We start from the raw sequence: 27,136 nt of genomic DNA, 5'->3' as shown, positions 1-27,136 counted from the left end.
AATGCAAAATCATTGCAAGGAATGAAAAATTATTGAAAGTGAACACAAAATTATTGTGAGAGAATGCAATATCATTGCGGGGAATGCAAAATTATTGCAAGTGAACACAAAATCATTGTGAGTGAACGCAAAGTCATTGCGAGTGAATTCAAAATCGTTGCAAAGGAATGCAAAATCATTACGAAGGAATGCAAAATTATTGTGAAGGAATGCAAAATTATTGCAAGTGAACAAAAGTTATTGTGAGGGAACACAAAATCATTGTGAGAGAACGCAAAATTATTGCGAGGGAATGCAATATTATTGCGGGGAATGCAAAATTTTTGCAGGTGAACACAAAATCATTGAGAGTCAACGCAAAGTAATTGCGAGTGAATGCAAAATCATTGAGAGTGAACACAAAATCATTGCTAGCAAGCGCAAAATCATTGCAAGGGCATGCATTGCCATTACCTTTTATTTTTAAAGCATGGCCCCTGAGAGGCTCCGTAGCTTCCAGTGTGATCAGTTAGGTGGGCAGTTTTAGGGCACTTTGTTTGATTTCTAAATCCATCGTGAATCAGAAAAGGTGCAGAGTTCCCATTTATTTCCCAAAAGATATTATAGTGTTTAAAGTGCTTAACCAGACCGCCGACCTCCTTTTCTCTCCAAGACTAACATTTTCTATGATCACTACTGACAGTGTGGCCTTTTCTTTCTGAGGCCTCATGAAGAATAACCAAAAAAGGGCATTCAGCAAGTCAGCCTGGCTGCTTCCTACAGCTCCCCAAAGCTTTTAATGCGTTGGTATTTGAACTTTTTCTCTATTTTCTGTGCCAGCCTGACGCATTGGTACTTTAATTGCTCCCAAAAAAATTCTGGCCTGTTTTTTCCTTCGGCAAAAAAGAGGTGAGCCCACCGAAATCTTAGCGTCGTGAAGCCAGCTGCGTGTGAACGGTGCTGTAAACACAAGAGATGGAGCAGTTCGAGTGGGAGGAGCTTGTGTTGAAGGCTGAACACTGAAGACTCGTTTCCAGCGAAGAGCCAGTCCAAGTCCAAATCTGAGCCGAGTCCACTCGGAAACTCTGGCGATTTCCAGCCCGTCCACACTTCCACGCTAAGTGCAGGTAAGTGTCCAGCCTAACGTGTGAGCAGCTTCACGGTTTTCGCCACCCAGTGTGTAAAACTGGCTGACCGGCAGGCATCGTTAGGCTGCTAAAGTTCCCTCCTCAGCTTTGAACGGCTCCGTATGTCGCAGGCTGTTAATGAGTGTGTTTACGTTACGGTCAGTTTTATGAGCTTTAGGTGCTGCTGCTCAGTCTGTGATGCTGAAGTGAGCAGCCTTCTGTGCGGCGAGCCACTTTGTTAAGTAGTGCTACAGTTCGGCTTTATTTTGAACCTGAACGAAATGAAAGCGTCTTTTTCTGTTCTTTTTTTCTTTTTCACCCAGCTAGTCGTTTTCTGAAATGCTCGAATGGAAGTGAATGGTTCTGTTATGGTTTTCCCCTTAGAGAGCTGTAGTTGTGTTTATGAACGAGGCAGCAACTTGAAGATTTCACAAAACCCCCTCAGAAGCCGAACTAAACAGTAATTTCTGTCCCAGGCCAAAATAAGTCATTTTTAAGTTTTTTTTTTTTCTGCTCAAATACAGTATGTTTGATATGCCTTCGGACCCACAGTCTTTATGCTGGTTCTGTCAGTTTTTTCTCTTTGTCATATAGGTGCAGCTAACATGCCACGTTGTGGTGGATTTTAATAGCCTTTGTTTTTATCTCTCTAGTTAAACTCTTATCCCCATGGATGCTGCAACACTTAGTAAGAATCTCGGTAGCATCGTCTATGGTGTTTTTACTGGCTGCCTGGCTCTCTTCTTTCTCTTCCCAAAATATTTGTGGTGTGCTGTTGCCAGTCACGAACATTCTTGCATTGTTTCATCTGTTTCTGTTGTGGGATTGTGGACAGGCAGGGGGTGGAAGACAGAGGGGGGTTGCTTTGCTAAATGAATTCTCTCTCTACTGAACAGAGGAACCAGTGGATTTCAGTAAGATCACTGACCGTCCCAGGATGTGCCATAAGTGTTGGCCTTTGTCCAGACCATAAAGCAGTATAGTCACCAGGTGCATGGTATTGTCCCTTTCTTGAACTGTCTGTGCTTTTTGCCATCTCTTTTAAACCACTTGGTGAAGAGCAAGGTCAGCATGAATCGATGCACAGCGCTGATGACATCCGTTTGAATCACTATAATGTTCAGAAGGCCCTTAAGTTTTTGATCTTGCAGTGGTTTTGCTGTTTTGCCCAGTGATGGTTTTTGCCCCAGGCTTGGCCAGTCTCAGCTGGCCCCAGAACATGTTGATGTAGTATGAAGGTAGCTGTACAGGCTTTAGAGCTTTGAGCAATGAGGCAGGCCGGTAATTGGCCACGAAACTGGATCTGATAACAGTGTGGTGTTTGGAAAATATGAGGGGAATGCCCTCGCCTTATAAGGAACAGATTGAACCTGGTGACAGACGATTGGAATAGCCTCTGGAATGCATAACAGCACCATTTTCTTTCTCTTTGACCCTTTCTCTCTAGCTCTCTCTCTCTTGCTCTCTCTCGCTCGTTCGCGGTCACTCGCTGTAATGTGAGGGCGAGTGGAGCCCAGAGGAATCTGGAGGTAATTCTGCACAGTGATAACAAGGCTTTGGCATGGGCCTGACCAGAGCAGGATGTAGAGAACACTGCCCTGCGTTTCCGGAGCGCAGCGGCCCCTGTGCCCGGACTGGAAAACAGGCCTGCAGCACTAAGATTGACCTAGGAGCAGAGCAGAGGGGTGGACTTCACCATGCTGATGGATAGATTGTTTGCCTGACAGCTGGGCCAGTCCCAGAACCAGCCCATGCTATTCTCCTCTGCCTGATCTGGTTTAGTTTGCTTTAACAAATATTTCCAACTGTGCAGAATCTATTGGAGTGTTATGTTTGCCGCAACTCCGTTTTGATTCTGTAAATACCTTAAAACATGTAATTACAGTGTCGGTCAATGACAGTGTAATAAGCGAGTTCATATTAGATAGGTTCTCATTAAATGTGCAAAACACTTTTCCTAATTTCAGGCTCTCGCACAGAGCTGGAACTCTGCATGGTGATCTTGAAAATATCCTTGAAAGGGAGACCCAGATGTATGCATATGAGAAGAGCCCAAATGCACAAGCTAAACTGCCCTTATATATTATTGGCTTGCATTTCCTGAGCCCAAGACAGCATTTTCAAATGTATCCTTGTAAAATAAGACTGAAAAAATGTTTACTTTGGACGAGTGTCGTGAAATGTTCAATTAACTTTCAGTTACAGTGATTGACGGAGGGGAGAAACCTCAAGAGATGCGGCCCTGCGACTCAGAACCACATCATGTTCCAAACCAGCCCTCCTCCGCTTTGAATCTGATAGCATGTAATTTGAATGCGCTAGGCCCAGAACCACACGGCCAGTTGTGTAACCCAGTGAATTTTCAGCTGCTTTCAAGACTTGAGATACGTTTAACTCCTAACCAGTTGTGACGATTGGAGAAAAAGCGACAAAACAGGGACATTCCTCGATTGTGAGGTCAGAGCCATCTGAAACTTTAGTCCGTGTTTATTTAGGTCCTTGCAAATATGCAATAAGTGCCTTGCAGATGTTTTGGTAGTAATATATAAATCTGACTCGCCCCCATTTGAAATCCGTCCTCGCATGGCAGGCCTTTCTCTTTTTTTGCAGAAATTTGATGTTGCGGTCCGTTTGTTGTTCTTCGTCGCGGTGGCAGATTTCAGTGGAAAAGTTGGATCCTGGAAGCCAGAGTTGGACCCAGGTTGCATAGCTCCTAAAAGGGGAGGCTTGCAGAGGGCCGGGGCTGCTGATGTGTGAGGATTTCTCTGGGGTGATGGATATCGCTGACGGATGCGTTCTCCTCGCTCCATTGCCCAAGGGCGCAGGCATGTTAGATCAGCTACTGAAATAAATCCTGTCTGCAATGGACGAACCATCGAAGCTCAAGTTTTAACCATCTTTTTCATCTGCACGCTGGCATTATTCATTCTTTTCTGTAGCCTCAGAATGTTGGTAGTTCACTTGTGAAGAAAAATGTTGGATTCCTTTAATGCATTCCCCTCGGTCCCCTGAGACCCATATGGTCAAACCTGACACTCCTGTCGTTATGTTAACATTTATAAGCCAATATAATGGCTGCCCTTCTAAGATTTGTCCAGAAACCTTATAGCATGTCTTCGCCCAGAGATGCTTGATGTCAGGTTCCCAAATTGACTGACCGATAAAGTAACATACCACTGAGGAACAGTACTTTTTTCCCCCTCTTGTAGGCTTCTTCTCATCTGATAAAACAAGCACAGGAAATATCTGAGTTGAGTCCATTTTCCCTGGTCTCTCTGTTCCAGCCTCTTCCCCATGGGGATCACATGCTCAGCCCAAGGGCTCTCTGCTTCACACACCACCCCTCTCCGAGCCCAAACTAAACAAACACGCCTAATCAAGACATGACCAACATGTCCGCTTGCCCAGCCAGTGGAAATCACATTAAAGGTCTCATTTGAATAGCGTGATTTGAGGAATTAAGGGACACATATAGATTGAGTTATGATGTAAGACTAAAAGCATGCTTGAAAAACGTAATCAAATGCAGTGTGAGATCATTCAATTCAGTTTAATATAGTTTTATGAGTGCTTTTTACAACAGGGGCAAGTCTACACTTAAAATGAACCTTTTCAACTCCTTGGGACTACCGGTGGTTCCAGAACGCACTTCGTCATATTCTTCATAACTTTCATATTTCATAAGCTACATTCAAAAGGTGGGTGTCATATGAGAGCTGTAACTGTCTTCTTTCCAGTTAAATAGAGGGGTAATGTAATTTTAAACCCTTATAATAGAAGAAGCTGAAAGCTTTTTTTGTCTACTGAAAGTTGACCCATTTTTCCACAAATCTGGGCTATAAACTATAAACAGATGGTGTCTCTTCAGTGATATACTCTGTAAAAATTATTTTTATAAAGTAATACAAAGAGCGTTTAAGATTTTTGGCTTTCAGCAGTAAATTGTAAGCATGTAGCAATATGTGTATGATCATAAAAAACATGTTCTGTTAATCTGAGGGGAGCTTTTAAAAAAAAAAAAAAATTACATTTATTTCATGCAGTTACTGAACAATTTGGTCATGTAAATTCAGATGGAAAAACCAAAATATACCCTGGTCAATAAAGGGTTAAAGGTGCTAAAAAGGGTTCTTGGAGCGATCCCTTAAAAGAAACACTTTCAGTTCCTTAAAGAAATGTTCAGTGGATGGTTCTTAAAGGAGAGATTTCCAAAGACCTGGCCATGGAGCAGTACTGGGCCAAGGATTGCTTGATATTGGGCCATAACAAAGAAGCTGTAAACAAAGGGAGTTATAGTCTAACTGCTGAAATTCAAAATACAAATTGAAAATTCTATTACTATAGTTAATGTATTTAGTTTTATTATAGTAGGTTTTTATTATCCAAGGCTTAATTGTTACTATTAAAACGTTCATAATCTGATTTTATGTCATTTTAAAGATGTACATGTCCATGTCTGTCTGCGTTATTTGTTGCTTTTACCTGATGGCTCCCCTCAGAAAAAGCATTGAATCTAGAGACTGAAGGTATGAAGCCGTCCAGTTTCTTTGCCAAAACATTCTTCAAAAATGGCAAAACATAGGCTAATCATATGTACTAACAGCATCACCCCTGTCTTGGAGGGGTTTGTCAAAAGCATTATGGGCTGTAGTTCAGTCTGTGCTGTCAAAATAACCACTTTGGTAAATGAGATGTGTGCATGTGATGTGCATGTAGAAAATCTATTAAAATTGAAAGTTTTACCTAAAACTGAACAGTCAGGCCGGGAACAACCTAGGAACCTTTTATTATTAAGACTATAGGGTGATAGTACCAAGAAAAAACTCATTAAGAACATGAGTCAAGTACCAAGACTCAAAAAGGGGAGCCCAGTCCTTATTTTGTTGGAGCAGCAATGCAGGGAACAGAGAATTTAGTCTATGCTAGTGTGTATATATGTGTGTGTGTCTGGTAAGTGTTTTAATTTGAAGCGTTATTATGCCACACAGTTTGGCATGTAACTTTAGCTCTTCCAGTGTGTGCACAATTGCTTTAATAGAGCCAGTCTGGCTCAGGCAGCCTGCAGTCTGCTAATGGGGAGCAGTAGTAATTGTTTAGGAGTGACTTTATGAAGTGAACTCGCTCCTCCTAATCAGAAGCATATTTATGCGTTAATATATGAGCCTCGGAGGACTCTTCAGAAATGTGCTGTAGGCACAGCACATATGCCCCCCACCCCACCTCACCTCACCCCCATTCCACTTCACATGTCATTGCTCCATTTGGAACAAGGCAGTTAAATTTGATCAAGATCGAAGTCTAGCATGGCAAGTCACACAGGATTCCCCCATAACCTGTGTCTGTTGTGTGTTAAATATGTCGTGATGCCCTTATATAAGTGCTGTTCAACATAGCTTTTTAGGCTTGTGACTTGTAAACACAGTAAATCTGGCAGCTTGTATTTGCATCATTGATACAGGATACAAAGTAATTTATTGCTATATAGCAAGCTGCATACAAACGAAGTGACAGACTGTGGAAAAAAAATGGAGCACTGTTTGGTTGGGATTTGGGATTTACATAGGGGAATGGGGTAATGTAATTGTATCACAGGACATCTTTAAAGTTAATGACCAGTTCATATAGGATAAAAATATTGGTGCAAATTAGAGAGATGGGAATGGCTACTTGATTTATGTCAACCCAAAAAAGTTTCGTACACAATATGTCCAGCTGCCCACAAGTAGAAAACACAGCCAGACATTTAGACATTTAGCAATGACATTAGCTTGGGAATTTACCGCCACAGTCAGGATTGCATTTTAAAATCAGCCTTTTTCTGTCATTTTAGGTGCTCAGAGTCATACATTTGATGTAGGATAACACATATGAGCTTGAGTGTCTCCGTACTTAAGAAAAAACACAAAAACTTATTTTCCCAGAACATGGTGGAATATTTATCAACACAACAATTTGCACAGGATTAATATAACCTGGGTTTACTTCTACAGTTTGTTTAATAGTAGGCAAAAGCCGTGGGAATGTTTACTGATTTGGGAGATTCGGACAAGACTAAAATAACTAAAACAGTGGTAATAATTACATTACCCCAGCTCCCCATGTTAAATTAATCTTGCCTAAGTAGTACTTTTAGACAGGAGCAGCAGATGCAAAGCAAGGTGAACATCGTTTACAATTTACAATTTACAATGACATACAAAGACAATCCCAACTCACCTATCCATCCTCTGTCCAAAGAGGTTGGAGTAGTTTTACAGAATGTTAGTCAAAATTTCTTTGGAAATTTTTTCTAGGAAAATTCATTGTCATTTCCAGCTTGCCTAGTTTTGATTAACTACAATAGTGAAGACCAGCTCAGTAGCACAGCATTGTAAACAGGAAACTCAATGTCATGCAGCAAATCTGAACTCCAACCTGCATTTATTAGGTTGGATAAGATTCTTCTTCTGGAAAACTTGTCTGAACAGTTGCTATGGAAGAAAGCATTTGTGGGCGGAGCATAGATAGACCAAGTACTAACTGTCTGCAAAGATGAGTTATAAAAATTGTCGCTGTAGGGAACAAAACCTTGTATCTATACAATGTTAACTTTACAGAAGAAGAAACAACATTCTTTACTTTTAATGTAAGTCAATGTAACAAAGTAATTTTGGACAATTTCTGTTGATCCGTTCTTCATGAAATTTTGACGCAATGCAAAGAGCAGCTGGCATTTTCAAGTTATTAAAAAAAAGGACAAAAATAACGATATGTTATGTACTTGTTGGTCCTACAATGGAAATTTATCATTTTGTTGCCTAACTATGCCCAATCTGGGAGCAGCACAGCATCGCCAGCAGAGCAGCGCCACCTGGGGCAGTGGGGGGTGTTAAGTGCCTTGCCCAAGGGCACAACCAGGTATATCTAGTCAGTCATGGGATTTGAACACGGAACCTTCCGTTTGATGGCTCACCTTCCCTACCACTAGGCTACCAGCCAAGGTCTTGTTTTAACACTGACAATGTATATCTAGGCACTGTAATTCATCAGTTTGTGTTTTCCTATGCAGTTCCAGGCAGCTAGCAGAAAATCAGTGGTAGAAATGGATTCTCTGAGCGTGCTGTGTAATCAGGAGAGCTCTTCTGGGAGAACGACTGGCATAGAGAGCTTCTTACCTCATAAGAAACGTGCTAGAAATGACTCTGTTACAATCACTCAGGCTGTTATTAAACAGCTCAGGTCTGGCTTTCTTAAAGGGGATTTTATTGGCCTTCAGCTGCAGTTCAAACACAGGCTGACTCAGGCTGCTCACTACACATCACAGGCGCAACCACTCACAAGTAGCAAGCAGCTATTCAGGGTATTTATTTTGCTACTGATGCCATCAGTCAGCGAAGACATTCATGGGCTAAACTGAATCTGCTCCTCAGTCGTACTTAAGCTGACAGAATGAGGATAATCAGACGGCAGATTTTCAGCTTTTTCAGCCGGTTACAAGATTACCTCACAAATATGCAGGCGCTAGAATTGTGTCAACGGCTGAGTAGAACCCAGAAGCCGCTTTGCTGACGCATGGATCAAAACAATAGCGAGGTCATCATGGCCTCTGTTTGTTTATCCTGGTCTTGGCATGGTAAACAGCAATTTGGCTAATGGAGACAGAATTCACTCTATGTTCTTATTAATGACTGAAGCACTTGCGTGCCATCAAGAGATGGCAAAGACCAGTAGAATGTGTGTCTTTATGGAGAAATGGTGTGAATATATGTGTGTGTGTGTCAGTGTTTGTTTTCTTATGTTTTCGGGACATTTTCTTGACTTTGAATTAGGAGAACCAGAGAAATGTGGGACTTACCTTGATCTTGACTTTGTAAACTGTGCTGATCATGATTTTTTATGGCCAGTTCTGGTGTCTCTAGAGCTGGGTAGCATCATGCTCAGAGATTGGGATGAAGAAAGCACCATCGTGCCCATTCATAGAGAGCAAAGATAGTGAAGTTCTGTGGCATCACAGTGATGGTTTGGTATAGGTGTAGTAGCAGCATTCAAATACAGAGTACACTTATCTAACTCCTGTTATTTGTGTCATAAAATTGCATCACTGATTGGCCATAATCAACATTATGAATTGGCAATTCCAATTTGCATGATTGGAGCAAAAATCTGCTGACGAAGTCGTTCATTCCTAGTTTTTTTCTGCTTTTTTAGAAAAACTACATATTTACAGATAAATTAAGGGTTGGACTTTGAAATCTATACATATGGAGTTTTTATTACATATTGGTATTTACATAATCTGTCACATAAAAACCTTGGATCTAAATTGTTCTACTTTTTTGCATAATTTGGAAGCCGATATCTGATATTTTTCATGCACGTATCTTTATAAAATGCAGAAATTGGGACTAGGTACACCAGCATTAGCATATTCATATATATATGTAGAAATTTTAGCACTGTAGGTCAGTGTCGTCTAAACATTCTGCAAATCTAGACATCTCTTTTGATTTTATTTCTCAGCAAATATCTGCTGATACTGATATATATCAGTCACATTATTATGACATATATATTTACACTTATATAAAAATATATATTGATGTATGACCATAAATCCTAACACTGTAGAAAAACAAACCTAATGTCTGTGTGTGTGTGTGAGGAGGGGGGGCTATGTCGCGCAGCCTGGCTGGCCTCATTAAAGTCTGATTTAATGAATATAGCAGCGCCATAGAGAACAATGGACTCTTGTTACAATAACGTCTGCTGTGCTGCTCTGTGTGTATATGAGAGAGAGAGAGAGACAGAGTGAGAAACGGTGAGAGAGAGAGTGCCGTGCCACTCAAGCCTATGACACATGTCTTCGAGACCACCTTGGATAATAATAGCCTTCCATTAGTTCAGGTTCAACTTAATGATCAGTAATAGCGTCCCAGCCGCCCAGACCTGCCTGAAATGCAATAGTCAGTCAGTCAAGCTCTCTGTCAACAGAGCCACACACAGCACTTTAAATGGCTGATTGTGTGTGTGTGTGTGTCTGTGTGTGTGTGTGTGTGTGTGTGTGTGTGTAGGTGTGTATATCAGGGGGGAGGAGCAGGTGTATAACTGGAAGGAAGATGGTGGGGTAAATGGCAGACAGCAGAAAGCAGTGTGGCTTTCATGATGCTCCCCTGGTAGTGGGTTTCATATACTAAACTCAGTTCCAGTTTGGCCATTAACTGTAATCAGAGAAATGTATACATATACTCAGCCGATATTAAATTAGCGTACAGTTTCATGCTTGTCTGAGGATTATGTTATTTTAGTCAGACTAAGGATTACATAATATTAGGATCCTTTATGAAATTCATAAGAAACATTCTTGCTGGCTTTTTTTCTTAGTAAATGATTATATTGCATGAATGGTAAATTTAAAAGGATTAGATTTAAAGGAATGCATAGAAAAACTGTTCAAGTAAAGCAAGAGACCCAAAATTAATCCATCGTAGGAAGAGCATCCAGTGCATAATAAGTGTGTATGTGTGTGTGTGTGTGTGAGAGAGAGAGAGGGAGAGAGAAAGACACACAAAGAGGTATTTTTATGGAACCACAGGCAGTCACAGCTCCACTGAAAGAAAGACAGCAAGCTTTCATGAATTACAACCAACCTCACAGCAATACATTGCTAAATAGGCAGTTATTGGGACATAGAACAAGATGCGGAAATTGTTAGTCGTTGTCGGTAGATAATATAAAACTTCTGGGCCATTACTAACATCAGTATGTAATAAAAATAAATATAAAGCAATAAATTTTGGGAGGCTGTGCATTACAGTGATTTTCCTACAGTTAAAGGAAGTTGTATTATTGTACCAATGGATTATTTGTTGATTATTAGTTATGATTATTGGTCATAAAAGTGTAGCAAAACCAAAAATTATAAAGTACATCCTCATGCTTATTATTCAGTAATGACATAGAGTACAGTGCAAACTGCCTGAGTTGTTCTTAAAGGGGAATTCCACCAATTTTTAATTAGTTTAATGTTAAATGGTTCATTGTAGAGAAACTTACTGACTCTTTACAGTGGTAGTGGTAGGAGGTCATGATCTCTGCAACACAAATATAGTCATTTAATTTACCATCTAAAATCACATTCTATTGTCTGGTCAGTGAACATACATGCGTCTTCTGAGTTTAGCATTAAATGCTACAGACATCTGATTCCTATCACCACTACTGTGAACAGTTCTGACTCTGTAGGTTTCTCTAGAATGGAGCACTTCACATCAAACCACACTGAATCACTTCTCTTACATCTTAATGATGGACTGGAATTTTGAAAAAAAATTCCCTTTAAGTTATAGCTATGTCTAGTGCAGGTTTGGTCCTGCAGGTTTGGCAGGATCTGGCCATTTAAGGGGTTAAATCTGTTAATGTTAGAAATAATCACTATAAACAGTTTTTCCACCCAGTGCTGCAACTTATTAACAGTAGACTAAATTGCCAACCAACATCCCACAGATTATATAGTAAACAACACAGTGATTTTAATAGTACATTATTACAGAATTCACTTGATATATGTGTATATTGGTTATTTTACAACAGCTTCTAATGTGGCTTAGCTAATCAGATCTTAGAACTGTAATTGTCTGTTTTGTAATAAACAGTTTATTACATTTAGACATAATGGTGGGTTGATAACAGATCCAACAGTGGCTTTGCTGTGAAAATAAACGTTAGTTTCCCTTTCCAGTTTGTCCCCTGTAGCTACAGGGGTTCAGAACATGGATAAAGTCTAGCTTTATCTTGGGCACATGCTACAATAAAACCACAATGCTGATTTCATAGCAGTTACCAAAGATCCCTATCACCTTTATGTATGTGATGCAGTAAATACAGTATGTACGCCCACATTTCTGCCTCGACAGCAGCCTCCTTTGTGCCTCAGAGGGGGTCACACTGTAAGCAGTGCCCATAAACACTGGCCCACTGCCTTGCTAATAATAATGGCCAGCATAAATATGAGCAAAAGAGCAGGGCTGTGCTAGCATAACGGGAGGAGCGGAGAGAGAGGCACGAGAAAGGGTTTTCCATTTACGCAGGAATGTGTGGTCTGAAGGGCCACACAGCACAGCAGCGCTGCATATCCTCTGCAGCTGACGCACACACGTTTCATGCAGAGGTTTCATGCAAACATTCCTGAACTTGTGAGAGCTTTCCTACATTGTGTACATGCCTTGGAGACATGATTAATGTGAGGCATGTTAGCCGTGTTTGTTTTAGACTACACGATAGAAAACTGGAATGCTTCTTTTGTGGTTCTCCAGAGCCATGCTTGTCCACTTCATGCTAGAATTTGGGAAGGAATAATGGTAGGAAGTGGTCGCGTAGCAGGATGGGGCTCTTAAAAAGCCTCTTTCTGGTCACACTCCCCAGTGCTGTCATCAGTCTGATTGTTTTAAGTTGTTCCGGCCCATCACTGACTGAAGCTGTGAGCGGTGATCCTGATCAGTGGATTTCCCAGCCTGCTTTGAATCATGGTTTGCACTCTTTTTCCACTGTCTGTCACTCAGTAAAGGAAGCTCCTCAGTGGTGTTCCTAAGATAAAACTAGAATCAGGTCACAGTTCAATAGAGGTATTAGCATTGGTAAAAGTGCTGGCATTGCTTATCACAAATGAAAGCTGAGGGCCAGTTTGTACTTCATCATGTCGCATCGTGTCACTGTATTATGACTGGCAGGTTAAATTAGCTTGTGCAGTTTACAAAGTACGTTAGATTGGGACAACCTTTGAATCAAATATTGTACATTCGTAATGTTGAAGGTGCTAATAAACTGAAAATGGAAACATGATCATAATAATGTAAGGCATATTTTTAGCCACTCCTTATTTTTACTATATCAACAAAAATTGTTGAATTGAGACACCACTGTATCATATATTGAACCGAATAATAAATTTTGTGAATCATTACACCCTGACCATTTAGCATGAACTTGTTAGCAGAATGCTAACGGTTAACACTTGTCTAAAGCTAACTACCACTGCTATCTTTCAGTTAGCATTTTGTGAAGGAATAGGCTACTTCCCTGATAAGCAGTTAGCATTTTGTGAAAAGGTACTCATATAACAAGTAGGCTTGTAAAATGCTATCAATCCTTTAGACAGATGTCAGTCAACTCTCATAGACTGTGGTCTGTGTGTTTACTCAGAAAAGAATGACACAGTTTCTTCTCCTGAAGGGTTCGAAAATGTGGTGGCCCAGCGTTCTCCTCCACTCTGCACAATGTCCACACACTGAGGTCATCAAGCTTGAGGCCTAATCTCCTTTTGCCTGTCTCTCCTGGGGAATGTGCTCCCCCTCTTTTCTTCTTAGAGATCTCTTGTCACGTAATACCCTTGAAATCCTCTCGCATGCTTCGACACAAAAACACATTCCATTGTCTGATTTACAGAGCTCTGTTGCACTAAATAGATATGCTGATGATGATTAATATCCATGCTAGAAGAAAAAGGAGGGGGGTGTCACTCAAGAATGAGGTAGCCATGGCATTAATTCTCTTTGGGGAGCAAATGTTTTCTCACAGTTCGGGGTTTTGTGAGGCGTAAACGAAAGATGTGATAGAAGCGTGTGCCTGAGGGCCGGAGTTTCGGAGCACATGCTCCACACATGTGCTGTGGATGTACGAAACGGAGTGGCGGCCATGCTTCTGGCTAGTGTGTTTCCATGTACGGTATGACGGAAGATGCGCACCCTGCTGTGATCCAGAGCGGGGTCTTAAATCACTCTGCCGTTTTTAGCTCCATCTTTCGCTGTTCGATTATTGCTGCTTGGAGGCCATGTATGTATGGTGTAGCTAAAGGATGCCTGTCAGAGGTAGGCCTATTAATCAGGCCCATTTTACAGGGCATCAGGAACTTCTCAGGTTTATGTTGAAAACATTTTTATGTGCCATTAAATGTTCCAGCAGGGGATGTCATATATAGCATGCACTGCTGGCTAATGTTAATTACGAGAGAGGGAAATCGAGCAGCTGAAAGAGGGACTGCTGAGCTCACTCTGTCTGGACTGAATGAGACTCTGTTCAGATGCTAGACTTCAAACTGCATGTGAAAGAAGTGGAAATTCTTAAGAACTGCTGGGTTTCTGAAATCGTAGGCCAACTGTTGTGTGTATAGTCTTAAGTGGTTATTTCTATAATCAATTAATCTATCAACTATTATTTGGTGAATCAGCTAATACCCGCGTTGCCTGGTGAAACGTTAATGCAGCAAGTTACAGGTTGCAAGTTGAAGCAATTTAAAAATGATCAAAGTTGCATGCAACACATTCTATTGTTCCACTAGTTAATTATATGAGAGAAAAGAGAGAAAAATGAATAACCTAGCTTGCTAGAACACAAGCAGCAATTTATAGATAAACTAATTCATTTCTAGCAAATAAGCCACATTATTCCAAGAAACTATTCTTCGTTGTGTATAATTGTCTGTGATGTATCGATTGAAACCAATCAGTAGAAATTATATTGTTCAATATAATCACATAATATATTATCATTAATTCCGCACTTGTTTATGCTACTGGTCACCCAACATGGCCATGCTGGTTGGCCAGCATGCCAGCATGCAAACCAGCATTTGGCTTGGCTGCTTCATGCAGTTGAGACTTTTTTTTTTAGTTTCAGGTGAGTTGCAGAAGGCTTTACATTGTAAACTCATAAATTTTGCTTCGTATTAGTTTTGAGCACCTGAAGTTGCATGAAAATCTCACAGTGTAAAGCCAGCTTTATTTAGCTCTGCTTCCTTTGCCCCGTCACTGCATTGTTACTTAATGTTCTGTGCTACAAGTGACTTTTTCTTTTTAATGGGGCAACAAAACAGTACAAGCTATATCGCCCCCAATATTTACTGTAGTGTACTGCAATCTGTCAAAATGACTGCATATGTCATGTAAACATTACACTGCATGGTAGTGTGTTTTCTTCATTTAAACATTAAAAAAATACACATTAGGATTGATAGAATGATTTTACCAACTTTGTTAACTAATTGTTGCAGTATGGAGGAACTACATCTGAATAATTACCAAAAGAACTCAGCGCCACAATCCTGTCCTCAGTGAATTGGTTTCACTGCTGTAAGTATCTGTAAATACTAAAGTGAAAGTGAACATGTTATGAAAGGTCAGTACATGTGTTTTCATGTCATGATTAGCCTGCTGCTTCAGTGCCTTCTCGCCTCATCTGTCACCAGTAAGCATGCTGAGTAGGCCCATTGATCAGATAGCTGGTGCCTGCAAGGTTGCGCGGTTGTTAGTTTCCCCTCAAGGCCATGCTGCCTGACAGGTTGAATATTTGGACAAGTGTGTCTTTTTTCCTTGAGTGTTTTTCAGTTGCATAATAGACCGAAGTAGCTGAAAGCTAAAACCACTCCATCTTGAGCAAAAATGTCGGGAGGGAGAAAAAAGTGGCTTTTTTCTGTTTTTCCAAAGATCTCATATTTCTCTTGGTGTGGAGAGCATATTTCGAATGGTAGAGTGAAGGCTTTTTGCTCAGTTTGGGACGACTAGGACACAGTGTGCTCTTTATGTGTGCCATTGTGACAGTGCTGTCGTTTGCCCAATGGGCTGCAGATAGAGCCTTCCCTCTCCCACTCGCTGTGGTCAGTGTGTTTGAGTGTGAGGGCTCTATCTTTCTGCACAGCATGTTATAAACCCTCTTTTTTTTCTGAACTTACGGGAAAGGGAGCTTTTTTTCTTACCATATTTGGTCATGTGGAGCGACGCCAATAGGCAGCAGACGTTTGATGCCGTACTCGCATCATTTTTTTTTCTCCTCCTCGTTCCTTTTTGCGAGGATCTTGCATGCCAGTACTGGCTGATAGAGGTGCAATCTCTGGAAGCGCATGAGAGGACCATTTAAAACAAGTGTTTGAAAAAAAGCACATAGCGTAAGCCTCATTACATTCGGAGCACTTACACCAACGGCAGGCTTGCAAAGGAATGCACAGATCATGCCTTATGTATCTATTTTTGTCACGAAGAAGGGGAATATGAGAAACATACAAAAAAAGTACATTCTTCACTGGCGTTCTGCTCCAGGGAATTATGTGGCTTCAGATCATTTTTTATCTTGTGTGGCAGATTCAGCAGCTCAAATTTTCAGAACAACTGTAGAATAGGCTTTTAGTGTTGTTTGTTTGGTAGTTTCCAGATTAGCAGCCCTCTAATCTTCCTAGGGCAGCAAAATACCATACTGTAATAGTATTACTACATGTTGTTGTTGGTATATGCAGTATATTAAAAATACCTTGATATAACGGGGTAAGATTGGCCTGAAACTATTTTTAACTATAAAAGTACTGCAAAGTATTAAAAAAATTCTCTGTTATTCTATTAATGGGCGGTTTATCACGGTATAACTAACCTTTGTGATGGTTTTGGTATATATCACAGTGTAGTGTAATTATATGTATTTTTTAATAAAACCATTTTAGATGCTTAAGAAAGCCTGCTTTTGTAGGCTAACAGTGATGTATTATTCTGGGATATCACTTCACTTTTAATAAGAACCACTTTAAATACTAGAATCAAATTTGAATTCTTTTTATTTTCCAGAAAGCAGGAACTGAACATTAGATTTATAATGCAATAGCTTCTCTGGACCTGGCAAAATTTTGGCCCACTCTTCTTTGCAGAATCTTTTTAATGTCCTATACGTTGGAGAGTTTTTTCAATCCAGAACTGCCCATTTAAGATCTTGCAACAACATCTCAATGTGATTCAAGTCAGGACTTTAACTCAGCCACTCCAAAACCTTAATTTTGTTTCTTTTGAGCCATTCAGAGGTGGACTTGCTTGGGTGCTTCAGATCTTTGTCCTGCACTTGAGGTTTAGGTCACAAACTGACAGGCGGACATTTTCCTTCAGGATTTTCTGATTGAGAGCAGAACTCATGGTTCCATTTGTTATGACAAGTTGTCCAGGTCCTGCAGCGGCAAAGCAGCCCCAAACCATCATACTACCACCACCATGTTTGAGTGTTGGTATGATGTTCTTTTGGTGGAATGCATTGTTAGCTTTACACCCAATGTAATGGGACCCATTTCTTCCAAAACGTTCCACCTTTGATTCATCAGTCCACAGAATTATCCCAAAAGTCTTGGGGTCCTCTAGATGTTTTTTGGCAAATGCGAGACAAGCCTTTGTGTTCTTTTTGGTCAGCAGTGGTTTGCGCCTTGCAACTCTCCCAGAGCTGCCATTTTTGCCCAGTGTCTTTCTTATTGTGGAATCATGTACATTGACCTTAACTGAGGCAAGTGAGGCCTGTAGTTCTTCAGATGTTCATCTGAGTTGTTGATGCACTCTTGGTGAAATTTTGGTAGGCAGGCCAATGCTGTGAAGCTTCACCACTGTTCCAAGTTTTTTCCTTTTATGGATAATTGCTCTCACTGTGGTTCACTGGACTCCCAGAGCCTTGGCAATGGCTTTATAACCTTTTTCAGGCTGGTAAATTTAGTGACTTTGTTTCACATCTGTATTTGAATCTCTTTAGAAACATTTACTTGTGACAAATATGCAAAAGAGAAGAAGAAATTGGGAAATACTTTTTCACACCACTGTATCTCGCACTAATATGTCATTTAGTACCAATTTTTAGTAGTCGGTCTTGCTGTGAGCCAATAAGAATGCTTGTACCAAAATCTAGAGTTTGGATTGGCTTGTATAAATTACATTCTGGGTGCGTTTTATCAGCACTGCATCTCTTGATTAGTCTGCTATCATTTACAGACAGTAAATGTATCCACTTCCAGTAATTTGTTTAAGCCACACCCACTTCAGGTCTGTGATTAAAAAGAAAGGTTAAAAAAAATAAAAATTCAGGAATCGGTAACAAAATCAAGATAATGTTATCAAAAAAACATTTACAGCACGCTATCGAGTTTTTATAATTTACAAAAAGCTTGTTTGTATCAATCTTTTTGCAATATCATGATCAAAACTGCGATAACAGTTAACAAACGCACAGCTCTAAATCTTACTAATGAATTGAGTTCAAACAACTGCTTCTTTTAACATTGTATCATCAGGTACTCTATCCATTCTGGAATGCCAGAGGTCTGGAAACTCATGACACGATTACTTACTTATTACAGTGTCCAGATTGTTGCAGTTGCAGGACATTTTGCATACTGAAACATCTGAGGCTTATTTGATGTGCATGCAGGTAACAGTCAGAAAGTGATTCACTGGAAGAGCCTGTGCGGTGAGGAATGTGATCCATTGTCTGGGAATGCGGGAGTCTAAATTTTCACTCTCAGAAGGAAACGCAATGGCCACGACTCTTTGAATTTCCTCCATTCAGTAAACTTGTGGTTTGGATTAAGGTAAAGAACTGATTAATGGTATTGATTTATCTGTTGATGCTGTTGACAGGTATGCCCATTCTAAAGACAGTTGAATAATAATGATGATGAATTATGGTGTTATCATCTTAATGTTTTTATTTCAAGCAAGTTTACATGTCCAAAGATTGTGCAATTATGACATAACAAAACACTCAGTGAGCCTGAAGGCCTGTCATGGTGAAATAGAGATTTGTTTCCATGTGAATATACTTGGAAAGAAAAGCTAGACAGCTGGAGTCATTTTAGGACTTTGTAAAAAAAACTGACTGCTTGATCATGTGTTACTATCTGAAAGACATTTCTTATCCAAATTTCTTAGTTCATAAAATGCACAGTAAACGGTTCAACAAAATTCATTTTTCTGATTGAACAAACTCATTTTAATTTGTGAATTACTCAAGATCAAAATCTCATTCAGAAAAACAAAGCAGTGAAGCAAACAGACTTGGCAGTTCCTTTCCTCCTTTCCCTTCCACTCTTCTCTTTTTCTCTTTGCTCTACTCCTCTCCTCTTCTCCTTTCTTCTACTCTACGCTTCTCCTCTTCTCTCCTGTGCTGCTTTGTGGAGCCAATTTGTTCAGTGACACCAGTGGAAAGCAGTCACTGCTCTGCCTGCCAAAAACTCCACTGGATTTATGGCTGTACATCCTGCTCTCTTTCTCTGTCTCTCTCTCTCTCGCTTTTCCCCTCTCTTGCTCTACTCTGATGCCCCAGGGCTGTAAATGTGCTGATGCATCATCAGTGGGAGCAGCGCATGAGCCGAGCTGTCTCTTGTGTGGAATCATATGAGTCTCCGGCCAAATGACCACCGCCAAACAAATCCCTCTGTAATGACAGATGGTACAGCCCTCCTCATTATCAGCAGGCATGACATGAAGGGTGAGATGACCAGATATAGGGGTTGCCATCAGACACGTTATCAAAGTAGGAGACATGTGACGTATTATGTCTTGTATGACTGAAATTATCTATACTGAGATGTTACCAGAATAGCTGTAAGAATTTTGGTTCCGATTTAACCAAACCAAATTGCCAAGCAGCTGTAACATGCATCAGCGCTGGTGGATGCAGGGTGTCTCTCTCCCCTCTTTTTTATGTCTCTGCTGCTCCAATAAGCCTTTGAGACTCAGCAGGTCCCATTACGTCCTGCATATAAACACAGCTGGGAGATAATGATGGCTGTAGGCCTGTCACACGCTGTGTAGTTTTACTGCTCATGGACCAGGCCTTTGCATTGGAGCTCTGCCACCGCCACTGCCGAGACGCCACTGGCCTGAGATCTGCGTTACTGGCTCTCTTAAATCTTTCATCCAAGCTGATAAAAAAAACACGCCAAGGCAGCTGTTCTGAGTTCAGCCTCAATGAAGTGCTAAATGGCTCACAAAGCATCTCACCTATATCTATAATATTGCATTCGCGTTACAAGCCTTACTGCTCAGTTCTGATTTCTTTGCTCAGATCTCTCTGTCTGTTCACATAATCTGTCATTAGTAAGAACAGACCGCTGCGCTGAGAAGATGTGCAATTCTGACTATTTTCATCACAGTCACATGGCCATGAATCTGATCTAGGACCACTTATGAAGATGACTCAAATCTGATATGAAAAGGTCAGATTTTTGTGTTCACACAACAAGAAATCAAATCTGTCACATTTAGGCAAAAAATTGGATTAGTGCCACTTCAGCCCTGTAATGTAAACGCTGATGTGAGCAGTGACACAGCTCTGAAGTAGAGCTTGAAATATTTGTCTGACATCACTTCTCAAATATTTGCCGGACTTGGGACGGGTTCCAATTCCATTGGACGGGTTCCAGTTTTATACCTTGAACAGATTTTGGCCCATGCGTATTCCTGCTTTAGTTTGTTTCTCTGCTTTACTCTTCCTCCCTGCTTTTATTACTTTAATCCCTTGAACCCTAGACTTATTTGAGCAGTTATTAATCTTAAAACTTAATAAATAGTAACTAAAATATGTAAGTTATGAGAGTGTGGGCTTCTGAATTTAAAGGGTTAAATAGTATTTAATCTGGCATGCTAGAGTCACTTGTGTTGTCAACACTGAGACCTATGAGGCCAGTGCTCAGGAAAGAATGCTGTGAATAAAACAGCAGGATAAGGTCAGGTTCAGGCAAACTTTAGTTGGGCTGCGGTCAGGTTTGGATGCTAGGGATGTACATTCCAACTAATTCTGATATTTAAGTATCTGTTAATTGGCTAAGAAAAAAAAGAACAAAACAAATAGACTTTGGCTGAAATTAATGTAGGGCTGCAGGCTTAATGAATTAGGTAAAAACACTGGTGTTGCACGAAGTAGCCAAGGGAAATCAGTAAGTTTCATGTAAGATGAGTAACCGAGGCTTCCACTTCGGATGAGCTAATGCAGGCATGTCATTCTGGGGACATTCCAGGCCAAAGTGCTGTGGAGATCAGCGTTTACCCTATTCTAATGCTCTGAATTCAGTTTATGACGGGCTTGTTAATTAGCTGATGAGCTGAATCAGTGTGCTTACTGAGGCAGTGGGCTGAAGTCTGCAGTGTTTTGGTCTGCAAGGACTGGAACCTGGCACATGGGAGCTAATGAGTTAAAATTACAGCTATCTAATAAAACACTGGATGCTAATGAGGACTTGTTGTCTGCTTACAGGTGAAGTGTGCCAACATGAAAATTTGTTTCTGGACCAAGCCAACATTAGAGTAGTTAGCCTACACTATAGAAAATGGTTAAAAAAAAACATTAAAAAAATCTGACAGTGGTGCCAGGCAAAACCCATTAATACAGTAAAAGTGTTTTCCCAATGATAGTAAAATCAGCAAAATTTCAATCATTTAATTTCTTAGAAATACTGCCTTTTACTCTAATTTCAGCAGTTTCACTAGCTTAGCTAGTTGATCTGACATGCAGCATTTTAGCATATAAACAATAAAGGCAAATGTCTGTGAAGTAAAGGTGATAATTTGTTTTAGTGGATTTACGTTCTGTTTCTGTAAATTGACAACAACAGTGTTCAAATACAGTACATGTACATGTTTTTACATACATTTTTCTTTTTCAAAAAAATTTTAAAGTATTACATTTAACAATACTTCGATGGTGAAAATACTGACGTGACTGAATTGTTGGTTTGTGTATTTGCATGTTTCTCCATCTTTCTGTGATGAAATGCAACAAATGCATGAGTAGTAATTTCAGTATTCAAATAATGACATCTCAGACAGTTAGCCAAAAACTTCCTGTGCACATGCCTCATGGATTCTCATGTGCTGTGGATCAGATTGGGAATGTTCTCAGGCTGTATTTGGGTTCAGATCAGAATTTCAGGTCTGGTTCATTTGCTGCTCTGAAGCAGGCTGAGTTGTGGGCTGTGCAGTGCTTTGACCCAGTGGATGTGCTAGACTGTGCAGCAGAGTGGATTTCACTAGCTTGGCTCAGGCTCAGCCCTGAGGGAGCCCCGTTCCCAGCTTCGGCTCTTTGATCTCTTTATTTCATTGGAGTTCATTGAGCGAATAGCACTCAGGGGGAAAGCTTTAGTCTGAGATGCTCTTCCCCCTGCCTGATTGACAGGCCACTGTGCTCTCTGACTCGCTCTGCAGGTGAGACCGCGCCTCCGCTTCCTTCCCTCAGGGCTTGGCTCTTCATCCCCATATGGCCCTATGTCAGCGTCGGCTTGATTCATGAACACTGATACGCTGCACCCGCCGTGGGCAGCTGCGAGGGCTACTGTATCCACCTCCAGAGCTTGTGCTTGATGGATGTGTGTGCTGCTTTGTGGAAGTGGAGAAAGGAAACTTCTTCAGTCTTCAGGGGTTAATGAAAGCTTTGATTGGCAGGCCTATTGAGTGATGGGTGATGGTGAGTGATTGAAATCCAGAGAAAGGACAAAGTCTGCATAGCTGGCGTAGCTGCTGCATTTTGAGCTAGTGGTTGAGCAAAGTGAGGTGTGTGTGTGTGTGTGTGTGTGTGTGTGTGTGTGTGTTTGAGGCCTTGTTAGGCTGCTGACAGTGCAGATTGTTGGGATGCTTTCTGCACCTGGCTGGCAGCACACCTGCTCATGCAGGCTTGAAGACACTGTAGTATCAACTCTGTTGAGCTGTACAAGATGTACGTGTGGTTCCAGAGAAAGCAGATTCCTTTAAAAAAAGTATGCTAGACATATTTTGTCCAATGAAATGTTATATTGCACGTTCATAGCTACTTTGATGGTCCACTGTAGACTAAATATTTATTTAAATTCACCTGAGAAGAGTACTTCAGCGTTTTTCAACCTAATCTTAATCTGTCACATCTGTAGCATACAGTCCAGTCCCATGCACAGCCATTTTGAGGCGTTTTCCTGTACTTAGTAAAAGAATAGCAAACCCGTTGACTCAGCACACTTATAATAGAAACCACTGGACACAATGGTTTCAGCATGTGTTCCTTAAATTTTTCCATTACCTTAAAACTAAACCTAACCCTAACCATAGTCCAAATCCGGACATTAACACTGTTGATAGTTAGCTGATGTTCACCAGATAGTTTGGCATTTATATAGTTGAGTTAGCAACTGTAGCATTTGGAGATATACAGGGGACCACAAAATAAAATGTGACCTGGTTTTCAACCTGTGGTGTGTTTGAAAATCTGAAAATCTGGGATTATTTTTGTTTAAACCTGGATAACAATGACTTTTGAAGAACTTTAAATACTTTAAAACAAATAAAATGAAGAAATATTAGATGCATGAAAAATGAGAGTCTTATCCCTTTTGATCCCCTATTGAAGCTTGTGTTAAGATAACTCTCAGGTGGGTTTGATCTACTCATCAGAGGATATTGCACCAATTAGCTCAAGTGCATGCTATCTTAAAAGGGAGCTTACCAAATACTATGAAAATCTGAAATATAAATATTTTAAAATTCTACTTTTCACTCAAATAGTTATGTTGATAGTTTAATTTGTAATAAAAAACTTTGTATGAAATTAGAAAAGCATGCAAAATAGAAACATTTTCACTAGTCGTCTCAGACTTCTGGACTGTATAAGGCTGTGAAATCCACTGAGTTGCATGGCTTTGCATTTATGGCTGTTTCATTTTGGCCATTTCTGTTTAGACTGAATAACATTCAGCGAGACACAGTTACAGTACCGTGAAATTTACATTACAGCAAAACGGCTTTTAATGCTGCGCCCCTCTGTTTCATGGCCATTTATGAACTCCTTGGCGAGAGATAAAGCAGGCCAATAACACGCCTGATGCCAGACGCCCTGCTGCATGTGCAGAGAGAGCGTTAGCTACGTCTCCGATAGCGAAGCCGTTTGGTGTTAATGGACCTTTATTGACAGACATGCAAATAAGGGCAGCGGTTTATGTTGGCAGTGCTGCGCTTTTTTCTGGGGAAGTAAATTTAGCCTCTTGCTCGAGTGGTCCAGAAAGTCCTCGCTCCAGAAAGCAGTGGGTGGTAGGTCCAAACATTTAGTTATTTAATCTGTTTGGCGGTAGGGGTTGTGTATCACATCAGACTTGGCTGTGTCTGTGGAGAGTACTTCTGCCTCACTATCCGTCTCAGCAGGCTGCAGACAAATTGCTAATGGCTAATTGTGCAGACTGAGTTTGTTGACATTAACATTTCCAATTATCTAATGGGTATGAGGAAATGTTCCCCGCACGAAGGCTGCTTTTTGTTCTGCAGGGAGGCAAGGAAATCTCACCTCAATGTCACTGCACTGCGACCACGGCTGGAGCGAAGCCACATTCTTTAAATAGTTGAGGATGCATGCCCTAGAGATAAATGTGTTTAGCTAACTGTGTGGTAGGACTGCTTGATATAGGCAAAATACCAGTATTATGTTGCAGCATATTGCGACATCCTTCGCAATCTTGTATAAAGACATTGGTAAATCAGCAGTGACACAGTGAAAGATTGGCCTACATGACTTTGATCAGAATAATTAACTTTTGTTGGGTTACATGAGCATATTGATTGATAGAAACATGCCTAAAACATATAATAAAAGACATTGTGATTGGTTGGGGGGCCCATTTGCATGTTGTCTGTGTGTCTTATAAGGGTGCAAAATATGTATTGTGATAAATAACATCACAATATACTTCTCTGAGCGTATCTTGGATACTTTCACTACTTAAAGAACATTGATGGACTGCATTTTGTTATTAAAAAGGGAGCATAATTAGTCCTGTTTAATTGGATTTGGTGCAGCTCACTGTGCGAAACACTGAACAAAATTCATTGTACTCATGTAATAGTTAATCATAGGAGCATATGATAATACGTTTTAAACATGGCACTACAGGTGGTACATTCTGTCTGTTTCTTATCAAACCTCAGAAAAGCTATCATGATTCATATCATGTATCAGGTGTCTTCAAGTATTGTGATGTTGTATTTTTGCAATATCGCCCACCCTTAGATCATTATTGAAAAGGCCAATATCATGACAATAATAACAAACAGTATGTTATACAGCCATACTGTTAGGTGAACATACTTGTATGCATGTGTGGGACACATAACCGCAGCTCAGGAAGTGCCCCGACTGTGTGGCTTAAAACAGCCATCAGTTTAATCCTGTCTAGACTTGAACTGCTTTGCTGTTTGCAAGCACATTTGACAAACACACAGTTTCTCGCCCCTTGGTGCATTAGTTATGATTTCTTGCAGCGAAGAGCAAGGGCCTAGTTGTTAAGTGCGGTTCTTCTGAGGTTAACATCACACCGTTGCAGTTCAAATTTGTGACCTAGAATGGCACAGACAGATGCAAGCTTTCTTTATGATAGCCTTGTCATGAGTCGTGCTGCAGAGGGCTTAAGAACGGGTTGAGTGGAGTGCTCCTGACGGAGGTAGTAATTTGCTAGGTAAATGTGTGATTACGGCCATTCTAATCCTCGCTCTCTGGAGGAACGGTGGCGGTCGGCACGTCGAGGCCAGCAGCAGAAGGTGGCCGCCCCCATTAACAAACACCCTTCAAGAGCGGTGCGGAGAGATGTAATTCTAGGAAATTCTAGGCCTTCCATTATCCTGCTGCATGTATGCTAGCTCAGGCTGCATATGGGTGGTCCAGTGGAGGAAGAGGCACAACAGTTCTATTTCTACTTTCTTTTTTTCCCTCTCTCTTTCTTTTTTCTTTTCTTGATTGAAGGCTGAGGAAGGAATGTTTGGAAAGGGACGTGGCCTCATACAGAGAGCACTGCCTCATACAGAGAACACAGTGACACATAAGCCAAGACACTACAAGGCATCAGGACACTTAAATACACTAAGACCAGGGGTGTGAAACTCAACCACTAAAAGGGCCATATTAAAAAAATCTCAGCAAATCCGTGGGTTAACTTTGATTTAATTTCATTTTTACTCAATATTTTGCCATGACCCAAATGGGCCATTGTTTATTCAAAATATGCCAAAACTGCAACAGCAAAATAGGTACTGAATACTTATTTAATTAATTCTAATTCTAAATAAAAATAAATAGTTTTAGGTAGTTTTTTTTTAAAACTGCCTCTTTGCTTGAACTAGACACCAGGCATCTTTTCTTTTTGTGCAACCGCTGGCCCATAGATTGTTGTTGGGGGAAGGGGGTGAGAACGCTCACTGTGTTGCAGTGCATGCTGGGGACTGTAGTGCGTCTCAGGGGGAAAGGGGCCAATAAGAATAGAAAATTAGAGTAATTTTGCGGGTTGAATAGGAGTGTGTCACAGGCCTGACTTGTGTTTGACACATGGGACTTAGACCATCTAACTAGTGTTGCATGATGTAAAATTCAATGCTTTTTTCCAAAACTACAGCAACAATTCAGTAATCTAACCTTATATACTTTCCATTCATTACCTAAATAAGCTAACGCCAAATTAACATTGCCCTGGCAATACAAACAACTCCAAGTCTATGTTTTGTTTTTAAGCTTTTATTTTCTGACAGAGGTCGAATTTTGAATCTGTGTAGAAAGTCAAATTAAAGGTAAAGATAAACTTTTGTACAACTGGGGAAGACTAGGAATGTGAACAGTTATTCAAACGGCATTAGCATTTGCTAAAATATATTACTATCGCTATGTGGCTGCAGTAGGTGACATCATTCAAGCAACACAAGCATTTGTCGGCACTTGATATGGGACTCAAAGTCAAGATGGTATTGTGACAACCGTAACTCTAACAGTCCCATTTCATCATTTCTAACACTGACACTCATAGACACTCACAGAGCTACAAATTACTAACAAAATATGTTAAGCAGTGCATGGTGGTACTCTGTTGTTGATTTAACAACTGTCGTCTGCATCAACAGTGTGATTTGATTAAGCCGTTTATGGAACGTGACAATTTTATAGAGCTGAGTGAGTGGTGTTTGCGCAGCAGTGACACTAAGGGTCCAAATATGAGGCTCAGTCATGCTGCAAAACAGCCGATCTGGCCAAAGATAGGAAGGAATTCCTGCGGTGTGTGAATGCGGGTCCAGATGAGCCAGCGGTTCAGAGCGATATGGAAGCTTCTCTCTCTCTCTTTCTTTCTTTCTGCAGCAGTGGAGAGCAGTCCAGACAGGCCTTCACAATGCTGAACAGGAAACCCTGAGCAAGAGTTTTGCATTTTAAATACACATTACGTCCAGGCTGAGGCCCGGCTAACCCAGGACAGCTCTGTAAACACAAAATAGAGAGAGAGG

At 40.6% G+C, this 27,136-nt stretch overlaps 1 protein-coding gene across 1 annotated transcript in view; it reads left to right on the top strand.

Annotated features, from left to right (window-relative positions):
- The first annotated feature begins 967 nt into the window (after positions 1-967).
- The window catches only part of cald1a (caldesmon 1a), a 65,150-nt gene continuing 38,981 nt past the window's right edge, over positions 968-27,136 (top strand). Inside the window, exon 1 of the mRNA XM_036577476.1 lies at positions 968-1,106. The gene's annotated coding sequence lies outside the window, so the exon portion shown is untranslated. The remainder of the gene's footprint in view (positions 1,107-27,136) is intronic.

This window comes from Colossoma macropomum, unplaced genomic scaffold (assembly GCF_904425465.1).
Source record: "Colossoma macropomum unplaced genomic scaffold, Colossoma_macropomum, whole genome shotgun sequence".
NCBI classification, from domain to species: domain Eukaryota; kingdom Metazoa; phylum Chordata; class Actinopteri; order Characiformes; family Serrasalmidae; genus Colossoma; species Colossoma macropomum.
This window is presented reverse-complemented; position numbering and strand designations above follow the sequence as displayed.